This window comes from Lissotriton helveticus, chromosome 2_1, assembly GCF_964261635.1.
Source record: "Lissotriton helveticus chromosome 2_1, aLisHel1.1, whole genome shotgun sequence".
Taxonomy (NCBI): Eukaryota; Metazoa; Chordata; class Amphibia; order Caudata; family Salamandridae; genus Lissotriton; species Lissotriton helveticus.
Window position 1 is genome coordinate 1,365,165,871 of NC_136059.1, and position 21,385 is coordinate 1,365,187,255.

At 45.4% G+C, this 21,385-nt stretch overlaps 1 protein-coding gene across 2 annotated transcripts in view; it reads left to right on the forward strand.

Moving 5' to 3' along the window:
- HELQ (helicase, POLQ like) overlaps positions 1 to 21,385 on the forward strand; it is a 494,226-nt gene that overhangs the window by 90,995 nt on the left and 381,846 nt on the right. The window lies entirely within an intron of this gene.

Consider the following 21,385-nt stretch of genomic DNA (forward strand, 5'->3'; position numbering starts at 1 on the left):
TGACTGAGGGATTTAAGCCTTTCAAGCAATGAGGACGATTCCGGGATGGCCGCAGAATCAACACCCAGGGGGCGGACGTCGAGATCCTCGAAGGGGAGGCAGATAGGAGGCGTACCGCAAAAAAGATGACGAAGGACATAGAGAACTAAACAGAGAAGGTAAAAAAAAAACCCTCACCTGTGGAATACCAAGGGCCATGAAAGGTAGGCGCAAAAGGCAGTCCAAGCGTTGAAGTAAATAATGACTCGAGGGTCAGCTACGATCGAAAGAAACCCATGTGTCCCACCCCAGGGATACAGACGATGGAAGATTGGCGTAGACAGCGGCAGAACGAGAGGCCGCGAAGGGAAAAACCACACTTCGGAGGCAGAATCCACCACACCCAAGAAGAGGATCTCCCTGACTTCAGATGCCGAACGGTGAGGTAATGGGTTTTTAGGAACCCGTTTGGTGCCAGGGGATAACACCCGAAGACCTCTGAGTTCTCCCTGTTCCGGACCACAGAAACACGGAGTCTTCTAGTCGAGTCAGAGATCGAGTTTTATTGATAGCTACCAAGTAACAGGTGTCCTAGAAGCACAACAAACACGGGTCATGTGTTCTCAGGAGACTGTTCGTTTTTACAGAACCAGCCTTCTCCTTATATACAGAAATAATAGCTGCAAGCAAGAATTCTTGAGTTTATGATATGGCTATACACATATTTCTATAATAATACGAAAGAGCGAAGTCATGTAGGCAAGCCCGTATTTTAGATGTCCAATGCGTGATAGATTACTCAGCCAAGCCCGGAACTCCCATCAGATATCGGTGAAACCCCAATAAAGGAAGGCACCTCCTAGTCATAAAACTGGCCATAAACGGGGAACAGGACAGGTGTGTGTTTGTAGAAGGCATGATTTGTATGTAGTGAATGGTTTGAGGAATGTTATGTATCGATGCTATCGCATTTGGCCACTGGGCGAGGGGCTGCCCAAACAGGTTTGGCTAAAGGCAATGGAGTCAGTTGGGACAGGTCAGGGGGAAGTCAGGGAAGGAGGACGTGTCCTTTTAGATCAAGCTCGACCTTTAATTGACTTATCATGAGGGCAAGACGTAAGATGGATGCCGTTCACAAAATGGAGTCTAAGGGGTAGGGACGGAAACTACGATTTGGGGGTATTGGGGACCCTCGATTATGACGCAAATGCATGGGAATGATGCCCTAATCATTATCGGTTCGCTGACACCAAATTCGTCATGGTACGTCGATATTTTGTGACACGGGTATTGGACCTCGATATCGGGATAATAACAGGGTCCAGATTTTCAGGACCACAGACCCTCCTTTTGCCCTTATGTAAGGCAATAATTCATATTAATCGGAGTCCAAATCTGTATGAAGGAATTCGTGGAGATGCTGCTGTAACATCATTCTGTTGCACAGTTCGTCTCCTGACACAGGCTTCCGTACACATGACGTAGCACAGAGGCCACATAGTGCAGGAGCGCACTGTATACACAGGCAGAACATAAACAGAAGTGCTAAGATCATCCCAATGAAGATCAGGGTTTTCCATCCCCATGTAACGATCAGTTCCCAGAACCACCCTAGTAAGGACCAATCTCCTTTTTCCACGTGGAGGGAATCAGATATTTCGTGTAGTTTAGAGATGGCTTGGTATACTGTCGGTGCGTTATCAGGGATGAAAATGCAACAACTGGATTGGATCACTCTACACACACCACCACGATCGGCGAGTATGATATCTAGTGCAACTCGGTTCTGAAGGGTCATAAGTCGATCCGACTGAAGTTCGGTCGTCAAATTTCCAAGGGCTCTGGCCGTTGTAGTCACGGCGGATTCAACTATCCTCGATAACTGGCAAATATTCCTGCTGTTTACCATAGGCCCCCAAAATGGCAGAAAACCCTTTGCGAAGTCAGCGAATTCCTGACCCGCGGTGTCGTCTTTACTCACGACACCTCTAGCTGTCCTTGTCCGATGGTAATCTGCTCTGGCCGTGTAAGTGGGAGGCAGCAGAAATGCGATAAAGCATGTACCTGAGAAGTCAGGGGGCAACCACGTGTAAGCTTGGTCATGGCAGACGAAGTACGTGCCTTTGGCTGCTAATAATATAGGGGAAGTTCGGGAAGCAAACACATATGTTTCCGCGCATATACTCTTCCCTAATTGAGCTTTGGGATCCCTGCCGATACCCTGTAAACATAAGTGACCTCGGTTGGGTACTATCCAAACTGGGCGGGATTTCTTTGCTGTCTGGCTCTTACTCAGGTAGACCCCATATTTGGTTACGTTCCAACGAGTGTACGGAGTGAATTCATCTTTGGGAATCGTAAGATAGGTGTCGAACTCTCTACTCATATTTCTTATCCCTGCTATTAGTGCCTTGTTACTGGAATCACTTTCAGTAGAACGTGTCGGGTATGGTTCTAGGGCGAATAGGAACATGGTCTGGAAAGCCCACAGAGAACCATAATAACTGAAAGGCAGGATGAAATATGGGATACCCTTATCCGTCGTGTGTGGCATGAGTCCACATATCCAACAGTTCGATGTGTTCATGATGGACTGGTGTTGGTGTAGGAGTTGAATAAATGAGTTATTTACAAATTCGAGTCTTCTGGCAGATTCGTGTTCAGGTAGAGGGTGAAAGTAGTGTGGAGAGATAGTAGGAGGAGGCTGTGGCTGGGTGACATTCGAAAACGTAACTTTAAACACGAATAGAGTATAACCAGTCAAAAACATCGTTATGCTACACAACATTAAAATACATGTTATCAGAAACTTTCTTTTGGCCAGTACAGTGCATAATTGTCTTTCAAAGTTTGGGAGTCTGGTAGGTCTCTTTACCCTAGGAAACTCCATCCTCTAGTTGCTGCCCGCGGCGGTAGATTGATTCTGCCAGGGAGCGCGCTCTGCTCAGTCCGGGGTAACTCCCGTGGACCAACCAGAACCGTGGACCTAAAACTTCCCAGTTGCACTCCCCAGACTTCAACCGCGACCCTAGCAGCAGAACCGGATGGCGGTTCGAAAATCAAAAATGAGCAAGTTTCCTGAGAGCGAGAGAGCTGAAAAATCAAAAATAGTTCTTGGGGGAAGGGAAAATCACATTCGTTTGTGTGTCTTTTTATTAGTCTCTTTGTCTTGACCTTAGATTATACTGTTCTTTCCCAGGTACGGTGTGGTCTTCAAACAATGTCTCAGGTTCGGTAGTGTCCAACTGCATAGACTGTGGCACAAATCCTTGTAAAATATGATCACTCTCCTTTTCGGTACCAGTTTCTTTTAAACGTGCATCGCTGAAAGGGATAAAGCGAGGTATGGATTCTGTCTCGGAGTCGGCAATTCCTTCGTTGACCCACCGGTGGTATGGAAGGGGCAGAGGGACCCGTTTACAATGGGTCCCGTGCACCCAGTTCTTTTTGCCGTCCACCCGAACCGCTGACCTCGTGGAAAGAAGTACCAGGTAAGGTCCGGTCCACCTCGGCTGTCCGTTGTTGGTGCGCTGGAAGTTCCGCACCAAAACCCACGTGCCGGGTGTGATGGAGTGACCTGGATCGTCAGAGGCTGGTGGAGAGGAACTGTGAACCTGTTGGTGTAAAACACGCAATTTAGTTGTCAATTCGCACAAATAGTCAAGCAGTACGGGGTGCTCTATTTCGCTAAGTTTCTTTGGTCTTGGCACGCCCCAGACGTTGGCTGGGCGGCCAAACACTATTTCATGGGGGCTAAGTCCTAATCTGGAATGGACTGTCATTCTCGTTGACAAGAGTGCTAGGGGCAAGGCGTCAGGCCATTTAAGACCTGTACTGGCTTGGATTTTGGCTAATTTGAGCTTTATAGTGCCGTTGTAGCACTCTACCAATCCAGCTGATTGGGGGTGATTCGCAGAGTGGAATTTTTGCTGTATGCCTAAACATTCACACACTCTCTTCATCACGCGTCCTACGAATTCACTTCTATTATCACTCCAGACAATTCTAGGCATGCCAAACCTCGGGAAGAACTCTTTGACAAGGGCTTTGGCGGTTGACAAGGCAGTGTTGTCTTTAAGGGGGTACGCTTCCACCCACCTGGAGAAAGCGCAAACAACAACGAGCACATACTTCAGATTGTTGCATCTCTCCATGTGATTGAAATCGAGCTGCAAAACCTCGAACGGATACGTTGGAGGCGCAAAATGACCAGCTGGAGTTGGGGTTCCCCTACCGGGATTGTACTTCAAACACACCATACAGTTTCTGACCACATTCTCTGCATATTTCGGGATATTGCTATTTTGCCATACTGGGGCCAATATTTTACAGATTCCTCTCGAACTGATGTGTGCAAATCCGTGAGCCATTGTTACTACTGCAAGTACATAGGCGTTGGGCAATAACCATCGCTGGTGTTCTGACAATTCGACCCAACAACCATTCGTGTCTAATCTACCCTTACTTTCTCTCCATTCATTCACCTCTCTCAGTTGCCTCGGCTTGTATAGATTTCACGCTTTCAATGGTGTCCTCACACATTCCTACATCAGTAATCCATCTAGCGGGACCTACAACATACATCCGACTCATTGTGTTCCTTGCAGTCTCTTTCGCAACCTCGTCTGCAAATGCATTCCCGCGGCCAACATCATCCTGAATCTTTTTGTGTGCACTACATTTTATAATGGCAACTTGTAGTGGCAAGGTCAGTGACTGGAGGAGCTCATTAACTAGCTGACCATGTTGTATCTTTGCACCATGTGACATAAGAAACCCACGTTCACGCCACAATCTCCCAAAACTGTGAGCCACACCAAAGGCGTATTGGCTGTCAGTGTACACATTCACTCGTTTTCCTTTCGCTAACACACATGCTCTGGTAAGCGCAATTAGCTCTGCAGCTTGTGCAGAATTATGGGAAATGCGCGCAGTCTCTATAATGGTGTGTAATGTCGTTACGGCATATGCTGCAGTCGTATCACCATTCGGCAGCTTGAAACATGAACCATCAACCCATAAAGTATCATTGCATTCAGGAAGGGGAGTGTCCTGTAAGTCTACTCTCCCTTTTGTCTCTTCTTCTGTCCTAAAGCAGCAGTCATGTTTATCAATCTCGTCTGTTCCTGTCGGAATGGGTAATAACGTTGCGGGATTCAGTGTATCGCACCTCTTTATGTGGATGTGACTTGCTAGCAACGTAAGTTCGTAACTGGATAGTCGAGCGCTAGTAAGGTGTTGTGTCTTCGTCCTGTTTAGTAAAATGTCTACTGCATGCGGGACCATAACGATCAGAGTATTATTCATGACTAATCCAGCGGACTGTCGAATGCAGACAGCTGCTGCGGCGGTAGCCCTCAGACAACTTGGTAGGGCTTTAGCCACAGGGTCTAGAGTTGCCGAAAAATACGCGCATGGGCGCTGTCTGTCCCCAAAATGTTGTGTTAAAACTGATAATGCACAACCTTCCTTCTCGTGGACATATAATGTAAAAGGCTTACTGTAGTTGGGGTTTCCCAACACAGGAGCCGAACATAATGCATCACGCAACTTGTGAAAACTCGTCTGGCAATCTTCAGACCAAGGCATAGGATTTGGCGTGTCTTTACAGAGTAGTGCCAGCAAGGGTTTAGCTAGTAGTGAGAAATTCGGTATCCATTGTCTACAGTACGATGTAATGCCCAAGAAGGCTCGAACCTCTCTCTGTGTCCTTGGGGCACTTAGTTCTGCGATTGCCTGTATTCTTTCTGGTGTCAGTCTCCTTCCCTCCTTCGACAAGATGTGACCTAAGTAGGTTACTTCTTGTCGGCAAAATTGTAGTTTGGAAAGAGAGACTTTGTGCTTCATGTCACATAAGTGATGCAATAATGATAACGTAGCTTTCTTGCAAATCTCTTCAGTGTCTGCAGCGATCAGTAGATCGTCTACATACTGAATCAGAGTTGAACCATTTGTTAGGACAATCGTGTCTAGTTGTGTTTTCAGGGCCTGACTGAATATTGATGGGCTTTCGCAGTAGCCTTGAGGAGCGCACTTGAAGCGGAAACTTCGTCCTCCTAAATTAAATCCGAAAATATCTCTACTCTCCTCAGCAATCGGGATACTGAAGAAAGCGTTCTTCAGGTCAATCACCGAAAACCAATTTGCTGAAGCTGGAACCATCGTCAATAAAGCAGTAATGTCGGGGACAACTGGAAACTGTGGGATAACTATCTTGTTTACTTCTCTGAGGTCGATCACGAACCTATACACAGGGGGTTGTGAAGGATCAGTACGTTTTAAGACGGGCAAAACTGGACTGTTACAAACATTTCCTGTTGTTTCTTCGATGACGTCTTTATCAATCAGGTCATAAACAATCGTCAATAACGCCTTTTCACATTCGCTAGATATTTTGTATTGGGGAATACGTGGCAACCTAACGTTGGCTTTCAACGTTATGACATATGGTGCTATCTCCAAACGACCTACATCATTAGAACCATTTGCCCAGAGTGCATCAGGAAGACACGACAATTCAGTTGCAATATTTTCTTTCGACACATAAATTGGAGAAATGACTTTCTTACCGAAAGTAAGTTGTACTCCTAATGGTGAACAGTACAAAGTCGCATATAACCTTTTTAGCAAATCCAATCCTAACAAATTTTCACCACAACCTGTTGTAAGAATGAGGGGTGCCTCTAATTCGCATGGGCCAATAGAAAGAGATACAGGACTGGAGATCGGGTTTCTAACAGGGGCGCCAGAGAAACCTACTGAGACATTCATTTCGCCAGACAAAGGTGCGCCAGGAAGTTTCGAGTGCATGATAGAACTTTTCGTAGCACCAGTATCCAGCAGAAATGGCTCTGACACTCCTGAGGCTATTACCTCGACATAAGGTCCATTCTGATCTACTGGAACTGAAACAACTCCCTCTCTTTGTCCATGGCTGTCCTAGCAATCGTTACCCTCGTATTCATGTTCGTTGTAATAGTCGTCAGCATACTACTGAGCTGACCTGGTCGACGCATTATTCTGTTGGTCGAAGCTGTTCATCGAATTCTGAGGCGTAAAAGAAGTTGTATTCTGCGTGGAATTTCCACGGCCCCTACCTCTAGGGGCATGTTGAACACCTCTTCCCCTTACACCCGAAGCACCGCTCAAACGTCGCGCAAGAGCCGGACAATTACTTTTAAAGTGACCCTCTTCCTTGCAATATGCACATTGATTCGGGCCATAAGCAATACGCTGGTGGGAAAACTCGTTTCCTTGCGCGTTTCTCGAATACTGATGTTGCGGTTGATAACTGGGCTGACTAGCCGTACGAGGCGGATAAGCTTGCTGGAGAAGAACTTTAGTTTTTAAATCTTTTGTCTTTCTGTCTACTTTATCTAGCTCGTCTTTGCGCCTATTTTCATAGTACTGGGCTGTAGCTAAAATTTGAGCTGACGTAGAGACAGCCCAAGCACTCTCTGAATCTTTCAATTTATTACATAGTTCAGGGATTAAATTATGTACGAACTTGTCTACAAACAATCTTTGCAACGTATATTTAACGAGGACCCCCTGAAGACATAGATAATGTAGTTCCTAGGTCAGGGTAAAAATCTCATATGACAAAAAACAACCTAGGCAACTAAAGATATGAAGGACAATGATTGATGTGAAGGGACACAGGCTGACAATTATTCTGAAAGCACAATTTTATTCTCAAATTTAAAAACACAATAAACAGTGACAAGGAACAAATTTAAAAATATGTTGATCAAAAATTATTACACAGTAAAAATTCATAAATATGACATAGTGCATGAAATAATTTATACAATAACTAATACATAATATGAAACAAAAAGAAACAAAGTGTAATCCAATATTAAGAAATGAGTGGCCTAATGGTTCTCTACGCGCGTTTCGGCGACCAGCGCCTTCTTCTGGAGTTGCCACGTGATTTTACGTAGTAGTGCAATGCGATTAATACGGTGCAGCTGATATGACGTATCGTATTGTTGTCTTTATAAAACCTCGAGGCAGTCTTTGATAAAGCCTCAATTTATGCGCCAGAGTTCATTTATTCTTTCAAAAGGATGTAGTTGTTGGCGTTTTAATGGCGGTGAATGATGGATCCCAAATATAGTTTTAATCAAATGTAGTATATTGAAAGATCTCCCTACTCGACAGTCGACGACAGGGCTCCTTCACTCACTTGAAGGGATGTGCAGACTGGCGTCTTGGTTTATATCAATTAATATATTTTAAAAGATCTCCCTGCCCGGCAATAGCCAGCAGGGCTCCTTAATTCCCTTGAAAAGATGCGAAAAATCGCGTTTTGTTCAGGGAGATGGGCGGCTCTTGACAAGTGTTTACATCGGTGGCTGATTTTATATATATAAGAGAAATTCCTGCCCGGTAATAGAAAGCAGGCTCCTTAGTTCACTCGAAGCACTGCAAGGACTCGCGTTTTGATAGGGGGACGTATCTTGGATCAGCTTTACGTCAATAATAAATGTTTTAAAAGATCTCCCTGCCCGAGGATAGACGGCAGGGCTCCTTGATTCCCTCGAGATACCGCGCAGGTATCTCTGAACAAAACGCGATTTTTCGCATCTTTTCAAGGGAATTAAGGAGCCCTGCTGGCTATTGCCGGGCAGGGAGATCTTTTAAAATATATTAATTGATATAAACCAAGACGCCAGTCTGCACATCCCTTCAAGTGAGTGAAGGAGCCCTGTCGTCGACTGTCGAGTAGGGAGATCTTTCAATATACTACATTTGATTAAAACTATATTTGGGATCCATCATTCACCGCCATTAAAACGCCAACAACTACATCCTTTTGAAAGAATAAATGAACTCTGGCGCATAAATTGAGGCTTTATCAAAGACTGCCTCGAGGTTTTATAAAGACAACAATACGATACGTCATATCAGCTGCACCGTATTAATCGCATTGCACTACTACGTAAAATCACGTGGCAACTCCAGAAGAAGGCGCTGGTCGCCGAAACGCGCGTAGAGAACCATTAGGCCACTCATTTCTTAATATTGGATTACACTTTGTTTCTTTTTGTTTCATATTATGTATTAGTTATTGTATAAATTATTTCATGCACTATGTCATATTTATGAATTTTTACTGTGTAATAATTTTTGATCAACATATTTTTAAATTTGTTCCTTGTCACTGTTTATTGTGTTTTTAAATTTGAGAATAAAATTGTGCTTTCAGAATAATTGTCAGCCTGTGTCCCTTCACATCAATCATTGTCCTTCATATCTTTAGTTGCCTAGGTTGTTTTTTGTCATACAAACAATCTTTGGCCACCCTCGGTAGCCATGTCCTGACCACTATGATCGGTGAAAGTCTCCTCGAATCTTGTGAAAAAGTCAGACACATTCTCATCTTTCTTCTGCTTGCATGCAGATAGCTTGTCCCAGTTTACGCGTACTTCAGGCATTATTGTTTTCATGTATGCAATAATTCTACCGGGAAGTTCAGCTATTAACGGCTCAGGTTTAGAACCACCAATTTGTCTAGCATCTATAGCGGCAATGTTCGCCCATGAGTCACCTAGTTCTTGGGCATGGTTCGTATGGCGTATTTTGCTCCATAGAGGATGTGGAACAACGTTCCCGAACAACATGTCTATGTCCGCTAAATTCATTATACATGAGCTTGCAATTTGCGATAACTCCTTATAATACCCAGTCAGGTTTTTACGAGGATCAGGCAATGTCTACTTGAGCGCCAAGACTTCGGATCGTTTCCAGGGGACATGTACCCATACACGCTGGAAATGAGGCAGAATTGGCGGTACTACATTTGCATCGCCTTCCCTCCAAACCGGAGGAACCTCTCTCATGGGGTACTGTCTCGCTCTTTTCCTATCTGATACGTCGTCTTCGTACAATGATCTAGAGACGTTTCCTTTACTCCTATAAGAGAGTAATAACTCTATCGCTTTCTCAACATCTCTGCCTGTAATCATACCTTCGTGGAACTTAAAGCGTGTACGCCATAGTTCGTTCATTGTGTATGTGGGATCATTTGTCTCCAAATCTTCGCCCAGATATACACACATTTCTTCGAATACATATCTCTGAGTGGGTGCATTCCATTGACGGAAAACTTCCATAACAGACTGAACATCATATCTAACAGTATCCGTAATCCATTTACGGGCTAGTTCATTTAGCACTTTTCTTTCCTACGTAACTGTCTATTTTCTGTTTTAGGGGTCGTCTTAGGCGACCCGGAGAAAGGTGAAAGCAGACCAGTGACGGTACCTGTCACTCTTTGTCTAATAGAAGGAGAAGCTTGCGGAGGAGCAAGTGCATCGGAAAAAACAGGCTGAGGCAAAGAAGAAGTAGAGGAAGTTGAAGTAGTAGCAGACGTGGTATCATAGACAATAGCTGGAGCTGTAGGCAAAGTCGTAGAAGTAGATGGGGTAGGTAGTAAAGATGGCGGCCCTTGAGAAGGCTGCGCCGGAGAAGTAGGAACCAGCTGAACAGTAGCTGGCGTGTGTGCAAAAGCTGTGTTTTGTGCGCCGGGGCGTGGTATAGAAAAACGCTTTGGGGTTGTAGTAGCGTCTAACGCATACGGTGGAGGTGAGCTTAAGTGGGACATTAATGGATCTTTCTCGGATCTTTCCTCTTGACCTTGTCCTTTATTTGGTAACATCGGGTAGCATTTATCTACTGCTAGTTTCTTGCTCCTAAGCATTTGTTCGCTTTCTTGCTCTTCCTCGTTATCCCTGTATGCAACGGCAGCTTGCACCATCGACATACCTCTTTTATTCTTTTTCGCTAACTTTATTTCTTTGTTTGGCTTCTTTGCGCCATAAGCGAAAAGAGTCAAACATCGCCGGCCGGGCTTTTCTCTTAAATAATTTGACCTCTAGGTTATCTAATATTTCTGAGTCGAAACTACCATATTGGGGCCATTTTAAAACACCATCCTTGCGGGTGTATTTTATCCACACTTCATTATACGTGATAGGGCCTACGCCGTGCTTTACGTAGAGCTCATATGTTGGAGTTCCAATCGGAGGAACCGGACAGGAATCCTCTAATCGGGAGTCCTTACTATAACCAAGACAAAACAAGTTTCCAAGTCTGCTAAAACCAGGCATCTTTGCACACTAGTCTAGCTTCAAACTTCAAAGGATTATCTGTAACAATATTTCTCGTGAATACACAAGTCCTTCGGCTTTGGGGCTTGCAAGTACCAAATCAAGGCGTATCTCAAGGATACCAAAAACTAAGGACAAACTAAGGACTGGGAGACGCTCCACTTATACTTAACTGAAGTATTTGAAGATCGGTGACGTCGCTAGAAGACTCGTCTATCGTTTCGCTCTACCAAGGATCACTGGGTCCAAAACAAGGCGATAGTCAGGGCAGCAGTCCTTCGTAGCCGTCGGGACGCGGGGAACCTCGCAGCAAAGACCTTCGGAACCACGTCGACATACAGGGGTCGCTGAAGTGGCTGGCCGTCCTCCGGAATTTTCACACGAAGCTCCTCACGAACATCTGGCTTGGACCGTCGCCGCTTGATACCGCCCCGAGTTGGGCGCCAACTGAGGTAACAGGTTTTTAGGAACCCGCTTGGTGCCAGGGGATAACACCCGAAGACCTCTGAGTTCTCCCTGTTCCGGACCACAGAAACACGGAGTCTTCTAGTCGAGTCAGAGATCGAGTTTTATTGATAGCTACCAAGTAACAGGTGTCCTAGAAGCACGACAAACACGGGTCATGTGTTCTCAGGAGACTGTTCGTTTTTACAGAACCAGCCTTCTCCTTATATACAGAAATAATAGCTGCAAGCAAGAATTCTTGAGTTTATGATATGGCTATACACCTATTTCTACAATAATACGAAAGAGCGAAGTCATGTAGGCAAGCCTGTATTTTAGATGTCCAATGCGTGATAGATTACTCAGCCAAGCCCGGAACTCCCATCAGATATCGGTGAAACCCCAATAAAGGAAGGCACCTCCTAGTCATAAAACTGGCCATAAACGGGGAACAGGACAGGTGTGTGTTTGTAGAAGGCATGATTTGTATGTAGTGAATGGTTTGAGGAATGTTATGTATCGATGCTATCGCATTTGGCCACTGAGCGAGGGGCTGCCCAAACAGGTTTGGCTAAAGGCAATGGAGTCAGTTGGGACAGGTCAGGGGGAAGTCAGGGAAGGAGGACGTGTCCTTTTAGATCAAGCTCGACCTTTAATTGACTTATCATGAGGGCAAGACGTAAGATGGATGCCGTTCACAAAATGGAGTCTAAGGGGTAGGGACGGAAACTACGATTTGGGGGTATTGGGGACCCTCGATTATGACGCAAATGCATGGGAATGATGCCCTAATCATTATCGGTTCGCTGACACCAAATTCGTCATGGTACGTCGATATTTTGTGACACGGGTATTGGACCTCGATATCGGGATAATAACAGGGTCCAGATTTTCAGAACCACAACGGGCGCGGTGGATTAAAATAAGACGCCTGGAGGCAGAAATGGCTGCACTCCTTCAAAGCAAGTAGGAGTTTGACAAGACGCTGAAGGAATTCAGAATCGCGGCAAAACCCTCTACTACTGCAGACGCCCAGGAAGAGGAGGATACCCTAGAAGTTCCGGCAACCCTCAAACCTCACAAAAAGGAGGTCGAAAAAAAAATCGACCCTTCAGAAGAGGAGGAAGCCTCTGGAACGTTTGAGGAAGAGTGAACGACCTCGACACACAAAGCCCAGAAGAAGAGGTCTGTAGCTATCCCTCGAAGGCTTCACTACCAGACGACATAACCTTCTACAACAGCCTCATCAAGAGAGCAGCTGATACCTTTGGGGTCCCCTTAGAGGAAGAGAAAGGAGACTCTTGTTATATCCTAGAAACATTAGCATCATCCACCAAGGGGACACAGTACCTTCCAATGCTGCCAAGCATTCTGGCCCAAGGTATGGCGGCTTTCAAGAAGCCTGCCTCAGCAAAGGGGATAACCCCAAGTGATGCGAAAAAATGCAAACCCTCTACAAAATACATCCAGAGGAATACAGTGGCAGACTCCATCATTGTCACCACAGCCAGAAAGAGAAGCAATGCTCAGTCCTCCACTGGGTCCCTCCAGAAAGAGAAAGTAAAAGAACGGACATGGTGGGGAGAAAAATGGAGAAAGAGGCAGCAACGCAATAGTGCATTGCAAATACCTGCCTGAAATCGGCTCTAGACGCAGCCGATACAGCCAGCAGACAAATGTGCACAGGTACAACGTTGAGAAGGCCCGCTTGTCTCAGAATTTCAGGCTTCAAGTAAGAAGTCCAAACCTCCATAATGAACAAACCATTCACAGGAGGCAGCCTCTTCAGAAGTGAGGTAGATGAATTCCTACAACAAATAAAGAATGACAATGAGACGGCCAGGTCCATGGGAGCCCTGCAACAGAGGCGCACCTCCAAAAGAGGAGGTTTAAACCTCAGAAGACCCAAGGGAAGGGTGGGGGGGTTCTCAACAGGTCAACACCAAACAACAACATCAACACAGGGCAGCAGACATCAATCAAACCAGCAATCTGGATACCGAGCCTGACCGCAGCAACCAGGACAGTCCTTTCGTGACAGAGGAAAAGCCAGGGAACAACCCTTGAGTGGGAGGAGCAAACTTAAAAGTGACTTGCCCTTAAGGGAAGACCCCCACACAACACTGAGAGGCAGAATAGCGCACCACTTACTTCAATGGGAAAGCATCACCACAGACAGTTGAATTTTCCACTTTGCTGTTGTATAGAACTAACAAACAAATCCCAACAAAATCTATCAAGGAAGAAGAGGTTCCAAAGAACAGAACTCTTACAATTAAGAAAGAAATAAAGAAACTCCTACAAAGACAAGAAATAGAGAGGGTATCAAAGAAGGAACACAATAAAGGAAACTATTCACCATACTTCATGGTGCCAAAACAAGTTCTCACGCTAAGACCTATCTTAGATCTCAGATTCATGAACAAATTCATTCACACCCAGCATTTCTAGATGTCAATACTACAGGAAGTAATCCCACAGCTACAAAACAGGCATTTCATGGCAACAATATTTATTTATTTATAAAGTTTTATATAGCGCGAACAAGAACCCGAAGGTTATCACAGCGCTTTACAAAAGGGTGGAAAGAATGTCAAAAACCCAATATCTAGATCAAGTAAGAATACACAACAAGAATAATCGCATGATTCACAGACAAATGACATAAAGGAGAGTAACAGATCTAATGGATGCCTATCTGCCCATTCCCGTGAACCAAGAACACAAAAGATACCTCAGGTTCACCCATAAGGACACTCATTACCAATGCAAGGTCTTGTGCTTTGTAATAAAATCAGCAACTAGAGTCTTCACAAATTGCCTAGCAGTGGTAGCAGCATCCTTAAGAAGGAGAGGAATCCAAGTCCATCCCTACCTTGATGACTGCCTGGTGAAGGCAAATTCAAAGAAAAGATGTTACACACACATTCATCAGGTGATCACAACGCTACAAGAACTGGGGGTTTCAAAAACCTCAAAGTCATAGAAAAAGACAGTGCAAGAAAAAACCTTCCTAGGAGAGAGATTAAACTCCAACTTTGCAGGGGCATACCCGACCCAAAGGAGATTACAAGCTACCAAACAGCAAACTCAACTCTACCAGAAGGGTCTTTCTGACAGTGAGGACAGTCCACCGGCGTAGCTAGGGGTGGGCGGGGGGGAGCGGTCCGCCCCAGGCGGCACAATTTTGGGGGCGGCTGCGCAGCACTGGTGGCTCGTTGCGGCCGCGGCGGCCTTAATAATTTATTTGAGGAAACAGTCTGTCCCCAAATAAATTAAAAAGGCCGCTGCGGCCGCAACGGGCCGCCAATGCCGTGCACGCGGCCCAGTTTGAAAGTGCGTGCTGCTGTTTATTAAAACTGCAGCAATGACGACCCGCGCATGTGTCCATCCCAGCCTCCAAGGCCGTCAATCAACGCGCGCTACCAATGACGGCCCTGGGATGGGTGACATTAAAAAAACAAGCATTTACAATGCAATAGGTCTCGTAGCATTAAAGTTTGAGTTACTGGCATTGTAAATGACAATGCTTTGCATGATTTTTTTTTTTTTATTTGCAATTGGTATATAAACATTGTTTGTGAATGGTTAGCTGTTGCTTATACTAAGCAAAGGTGGCAGTAATATAGAGTGCTAGTCTTGCTTGTTATAAGCATGCTGATTTAAAGCACTCTGATACCTGCGGGTAAAGTTTGTGCTATATAAAAGTGAAAACTAATAATACATTTTAAAAAGCCTACCTGTATCACTTCCGTTCTTATTCTGCGATGCCACATATCTTTGGGTCCCTGTACTTATTAACTGCACCCGGCTGTGGGAAACCTCCATGGCAGGAACAACGTGTTGCGGGGCAGACACGGGCAATGTAGCCACTGTCCTGTGGCTGCACTGCGGGGTAAAAGTGTAGGGGCAGGAAGGCAGGCAGTTGGTAGTGCTGTGCCATAGCAATGTAGTTCTCTGTGTATGCTGGGCATGGGGGTTGCTATTGGCTGACAAGAAGTGGTGAGGAGGTGCCGGTTTGGTGTGCCTGCTTCCTGATCTTGGGCAGGCGACAGGTAAAAAAAAAATGTATAACTGACTTGAAACGGTCAATAGACAACGAGCCACACGAATTAAGGGAGAAGACATCACTAATGATTACAAGCACTGACTGCTTGGGACGCAGAATGTTATGGCGTGAGTAACATCCATGCATGCGCACTGGCCTTGTCTGCTTAAAAACTGCCACTGAAGGAAGTCCGAGGCAGCAACTGTACTGCGTAGGCGCTATTTACCCATAGTTCTTATTTGCAGAGGAGCACCATGAAATAAAAAAAAGCCAATGACTGGATCCATTTTCGGTTGGAGTTGGATAGTTGCTGGGGCTCTATTTTACTGTTCCTATATTATACACCAAACACACGGACTATCGCGTAGGACAGGACGCATTTCCCATTGCTGCTAGATGCAGACCTGAGGCAGGTCCGGCATGTACAAGAAAAGCAGGATATTCTGGGTTGAAAGGAACTCATGAAATAGCTTTTGCAACAAATGTTTACCTCTTTTGAAAGATGACGAAGCCGGGGGTTGTAATTAGCGTTTCTGTTTTTAAGGTCTTAATTACTCATCTTCTTTTAGAGTCAGGACGACGTGCGCAGCTGGGACAGGGGCTTTGGGAATGGTGGGGCGTGTGTAAATGTTACGCCAGGCGAGACCTAAAAACAATAACAAATTGCACATGTTTACAAACGCTGACTGGAGACCTAAAAACGGGTTTGTGAAATGTTCAAAGTTACCCTTATTCAATGTGGGTCTGCGTACTACATTGCAAGGAGATGCTGATACCCGACAGGCTAAGCTAAGGTGTACAGCTTCCACAACTGGACGCAGTCAGTCACCAAAAAGGGTCAATACAGTGCTTTTGATGTGTCCATCCCTCATTTCTTTGTTTCCAAAGAGTCGCAACAATTTACAAGAAGCTTGCAAAACAAAGATACAGATGCAGAAAAACGTGACGTCATCTGTAGACTTGTGTGGTGATACCAAGAATGCTTCCAGCTGACAGCCTGATTACTTGACATTGTCGTTCAAAACCGTTAACCTTTGAAAAACGGAGCTTTAAATTACACCACCATACAAATGTACTGGATACAGAATAACGCAGCGCCCAAAAGATATCTTGTACTCAACATTACCCTCCACTTCTTTCGAATGCTGTATCAAATATGGTCTGTTTCTCCTGAAGCTACCTGCATGTTCCTCATCCCACATAGGAAATGAAGAGTGTTCCGTGTCAGGATTTGTTTGTAACCAGGTAATCATCTCTCTGTTTGCTTTATTCATTCTAAAACAATGTAGGCAGCACTTAAATACTTCTTAACTCATTTATCACTATGTTTGCAGGTTTATGCTTCTGAAGGGAACAAAATGGATTTCACTGCATTTCCCAATATTTTTACTCGTCTGCACTTAGAAAATACAGGCCATGCACTTAGAAAATACAGGCCAGGCTGCTTAAAACAGCCATGTGGCAATCTTTTCCTCTTCCATCACATTGATAGTCACTGCGCCCAAGCCAAGAAAAGATTAGAGCACTTCCCTCTGGTCACACATGAATGACAGGAAAACGCCTCCTTCCCACATAGGTTCACAACAAATACAGCACCTTGCCAATCATGCACTTCCCCATGGTGTAGTGTTCTACCTGCTGCTGCAGGCCATATGGCAGCGATCGCCCCCTCATTCCGGCCCCGGGGACCTCGTGCCTGAATGTTAGCACCGGGGCCATGTGTCCGGCTGAAAGAGCCTCTGTGCGTAACATGGACAGCGATCGCCCCCTCATTCCGGCCCCGGGGACCTCGTGCCTGAATGTTCGCGCCGGGGCCATGTGTCCGGCTGAAAGAGCCTCTGTGCGTAACATGGACGCCCCGTCCCCTGGGGGCGCCTCTCTTCCTCTCCCTTCTCTCGGCTTCTTCCCGGAGTAACTCAATAGCATAATCAGCCTCCCCGCTCCCACAGGGCTGATTGCGGGCTTGTCGCGGTGTTTTTCTCTCACACCTGTTACATGAACCCTCTGGGCCGGGTTTTATTCTCTGGAGGAGTCGGTGCGGGGACCGGAGCATGCACCTGAGACCAGGGGACGGGAGGGGGGGTGGCAGATGGGGATCCTTCCCTGCCCCCTCCTTGCGCTGCCCTTCGGAGCTGTCAGCCCCGGCTAGGCCCTCTTACCCTCGTGAGGCTACAAAAAGTTGTAAACATGTCCAGGGCGCGCGCCGGGGAAATAGCTCAGAAGATCCGTGCACCTGCTGCAGGGGGCTGACACCAGCAGGTTACAGGTGGGATTTATTAAACGTGCACCACACATTTGAACTTTTTATTGTAGATTTAAAACCTCTAGAGTTGATCCAGAGGCTCACGGACGTGGGTCTAATCTCGGGGTCCCCCATAAACTTGACACAAGTCATTTGGCAACATCGCATTGCTTGGCTACCTCTTGGTATATTAAAGCGCGAAACAGCTGATTCTGCACGCAGGTATCGTTGACTAGAACATTTCATATTTCGATGCAGATTAACAGTTTTGGGTCGCTGAAATACCTGCTCCTACCAGTTAACTCATGCGATTCCCCTCGTGTGTGGTTCCCCTCTGTAAGAGCGTGTGCCGCGGTGCCTCTAAATAACAAGAATTAGTGAGAATTTTAAAAGAGGAAAGAAGGTAACGAAAATAAAATTTACATTACAAACTACTTGTATGAGCCATCCACTGAAGATTAACAAGACGTGCGCGCCCACTCATAAAAACGAAACCTATCGGGGGGGGGGCGGGATTTCCGTCTTGTGCGCGAAGCCTGCGCCCACGGAGTGCCTGGCCCGAGGAGCAGTGGTGACGCGGGGCTCCCATGCCCGAGGGAGAGCCCCGCGGAGGCTGCAGAAGTCCGGAGTGGCGGTAAGTGGGCCTTAGTTGTAGGGGGGGGCGGCAGGGGGGTGTCGGTGCGCTCGTGTGTGTATGTGTGTATGTATGTGTGTGTGTGTGCGCGCGCGAGTGAGTGAGTGTGTGTGTGTGTGTGTGTGTGTGTGTATGTGTGTATGTGTGTGTGTGTATGTGTGCGACGGCGGGGGGGAGTCTCTGTATGTGTGCCTGCGTGCGCTTGTGTGTGTTGGTCTCTGTGTGTGCGCATACGTAAGCAGGGGGAGGTGTGCCTGTGTATGTTTGCGCTTCCCAGGAGACAGGAGATGGCCGAAGCGAGCGCGTTCGCGCGCTCCGATCCCATGCGCGTGGCCAGCTCTTGTCTCCTGGGAAGCTGAGCCGCTGACAATATGTCTCTGGCTAGACCGCGCTTTCGCGCGGTAAACGCCACAAGACCTAATGATTTATTTGGCCAGCCCTGCCCTCGCGATGAGAACGACGTAGAAGTGATATGTCACGCGCGTCACCGCTACGCGCTCTCGCGCTCATTCTGGCCTGGGGCAGTCATGCTTCGGAACAAGAGGAAAGCAAATGGAAGGATGAAGAAAACGATACAAAAGTAGAAGGATGAAGTAAAGGATGGAGGAAACTAGAGACAAAAGTAGAAGGTGGGATCAAAAAAGTAGCCTTCAAGAGGAGATAACGGTAGAGGAACTGTAGGGCAGTGGAAGAAACTAAGACACATGAAGTAACATGTAGACTTGAAAGTCTTTGAATTCGGCACCTCTGGCATTCAGCAGAGCTGGTGGGAGAATCATATGAAAAACCATGTGATTACAAAAACCATGTGATTACAAATTAAGCACTGAGTCAGTGGCAGTGCTGATCTCTGGGCGATTTGCTGGCTCTGGAGACTGGTCTGGCTGCTGAAACAACCAGCCCTACCTGCCATAGAGAACCTGGAGCAAGTCACGACGAGTGAGGTAAGACTGGAGTGTTTTCAGAGACGATATTTATTGAGTGGCAGAGTGGCAGCATAGCTGCCAACAGGGCTTTAAGTGGGATGAAAAAACTGGGGGGTCCCTCAGAGGGGTGTGACCAGTGTAATTAAGAGCCTCCAGGGGTGTGGAATTTATTAAAATATCTACTAGTCCATGGGACAGGTTGCACATAAATGTACTTGTCCTGTAACAAAATCCACTTGTCCCCTTGGTGCCATGTAGTGCGGCGACAAATTATGGCAGCAATCTCATTCTATAGGAACTCTTATATAGTATCTCTGATTATGCCAGGGCTCATACTTTCAATTAATTAATTAATATTTATTATGATTTAGAATTCCGAAGAATTCCACATAAAGTACATGACTAAAATATCATTCATACATACAGGAATGCAAAATAAAATTACAAGTACAATTTTATGCTAAGATACAAACGATTAAAAAAAGAACACTTTTTTCCTTCAGTAAGATCTACACTGGACAACGTCATTTCAATGCAGAAAAGCTTACAACTCAAACAAACTTCTTTCAGTTAAAACACACTATGGGCTGTCGGGAAAACCAGATTAAAAGCCAGGGCTCATACCATAATAGTGTTTTAATACTAGCAACCCCTTTATGTTGCCACGTTTCGGCAGATCTACATACTGGGACTGAAGGTAGTGGTAAGCAATAGTTCCAGGGTTGAAATGCCCTTTTGAGTCTGTGAAAATCTACTAACTTGCATGTTTTAAGGGTTTTCAGCAACTCTTCTGTAATCTTTTCCCATTCTGAGAAATGTTGGAAATGTACTCCTGATAATAGCAGACTTAAACCTTCTTCCAGAGTTGGAAAAAAAGTGGTTAGAGGGAAAATTAACTTGCAAATACTCAGGTTTCCGCATGAGCAAATCTACACATGCATATTTGCTCATGCTAAAATGCAGTTCACAAATATTTTCTAGGAGTACAATTTCTTACCCTACTTCTGTAAATTCTTTTGAGTTCACAAAAGCCCTATAGCTGCACTTAACGCAAGGAAATATACCAAGGGTGCACTTTTAATTGGGACCCTAATTTGGTCTGGCGTTAACCATGACCTTTTGTGTTTATTAAAATTCTCTCTCTCTCTCTCTCTCTCTCTCTCTCTCTCTCTCTCTCTCTCTCTCTCTCTCTCTCTCTCTCTCTCTCTCTCTCTCTCTCTCTCTCTCTCTCTCTCTCTCTCTCTCTCTCTCTCTCTCTCTCTCTCTCTCTCTCTCTCTCTCTCTCTCTCTCTCTCTCTCTCTCTCTCTCTCTCTCTCTCTCTCTCTCTCTCTCTCTCTCTCTCTCTATCTGCTAGCTTCACTGTGAGTGACAGCAATCTGCTCTTTCACAAGGAGCATATTGGCACACAAAGTAGTTTTGTTCAGTGCCAATACCTAATGTGGCAGTGTGTGCTTTTTGAGACAAAAAACTATTTTTGCTTTTGCCAATGTTTGTTATAATGGTGAGGGCCAGGCTGCGTTCGCATCAATAAGGTTTTACAAAAACCATGGCAAAACAAGTCATGCATTGCCAAAACTAAAAAGCTGACCACCAATTTCAGACCTACTGGCTTTACCAATGCTTGCTTATTTTTATATTTCCCATAATCCTATGGAAACTGGTTACACTGATTTTCCAATATGAATATTTTTGGGAAATACTAGCATGTATAAACACATTTTACTAAATGATGCTACAAAGAAATGGTACCTGAAATTTTACAATAGTTTAGCAATATGTGTTTTCCCTTCTTTCATTTTCTGAGGAACATTTTATATTGAAATCTAAGAATCATTAATCTTGCTTTCAAGCTTCTCCAAATATTTGCATCTAATCAGAGAGCATTCTGGGAGCATTATGCATATCCTCATATTGCCAAACTTTGAAACCGTGTGTACACATTTTTATACTGGAACCACTGTCAGTAGTGCAGTCAGAATTTACATTTACTTAGA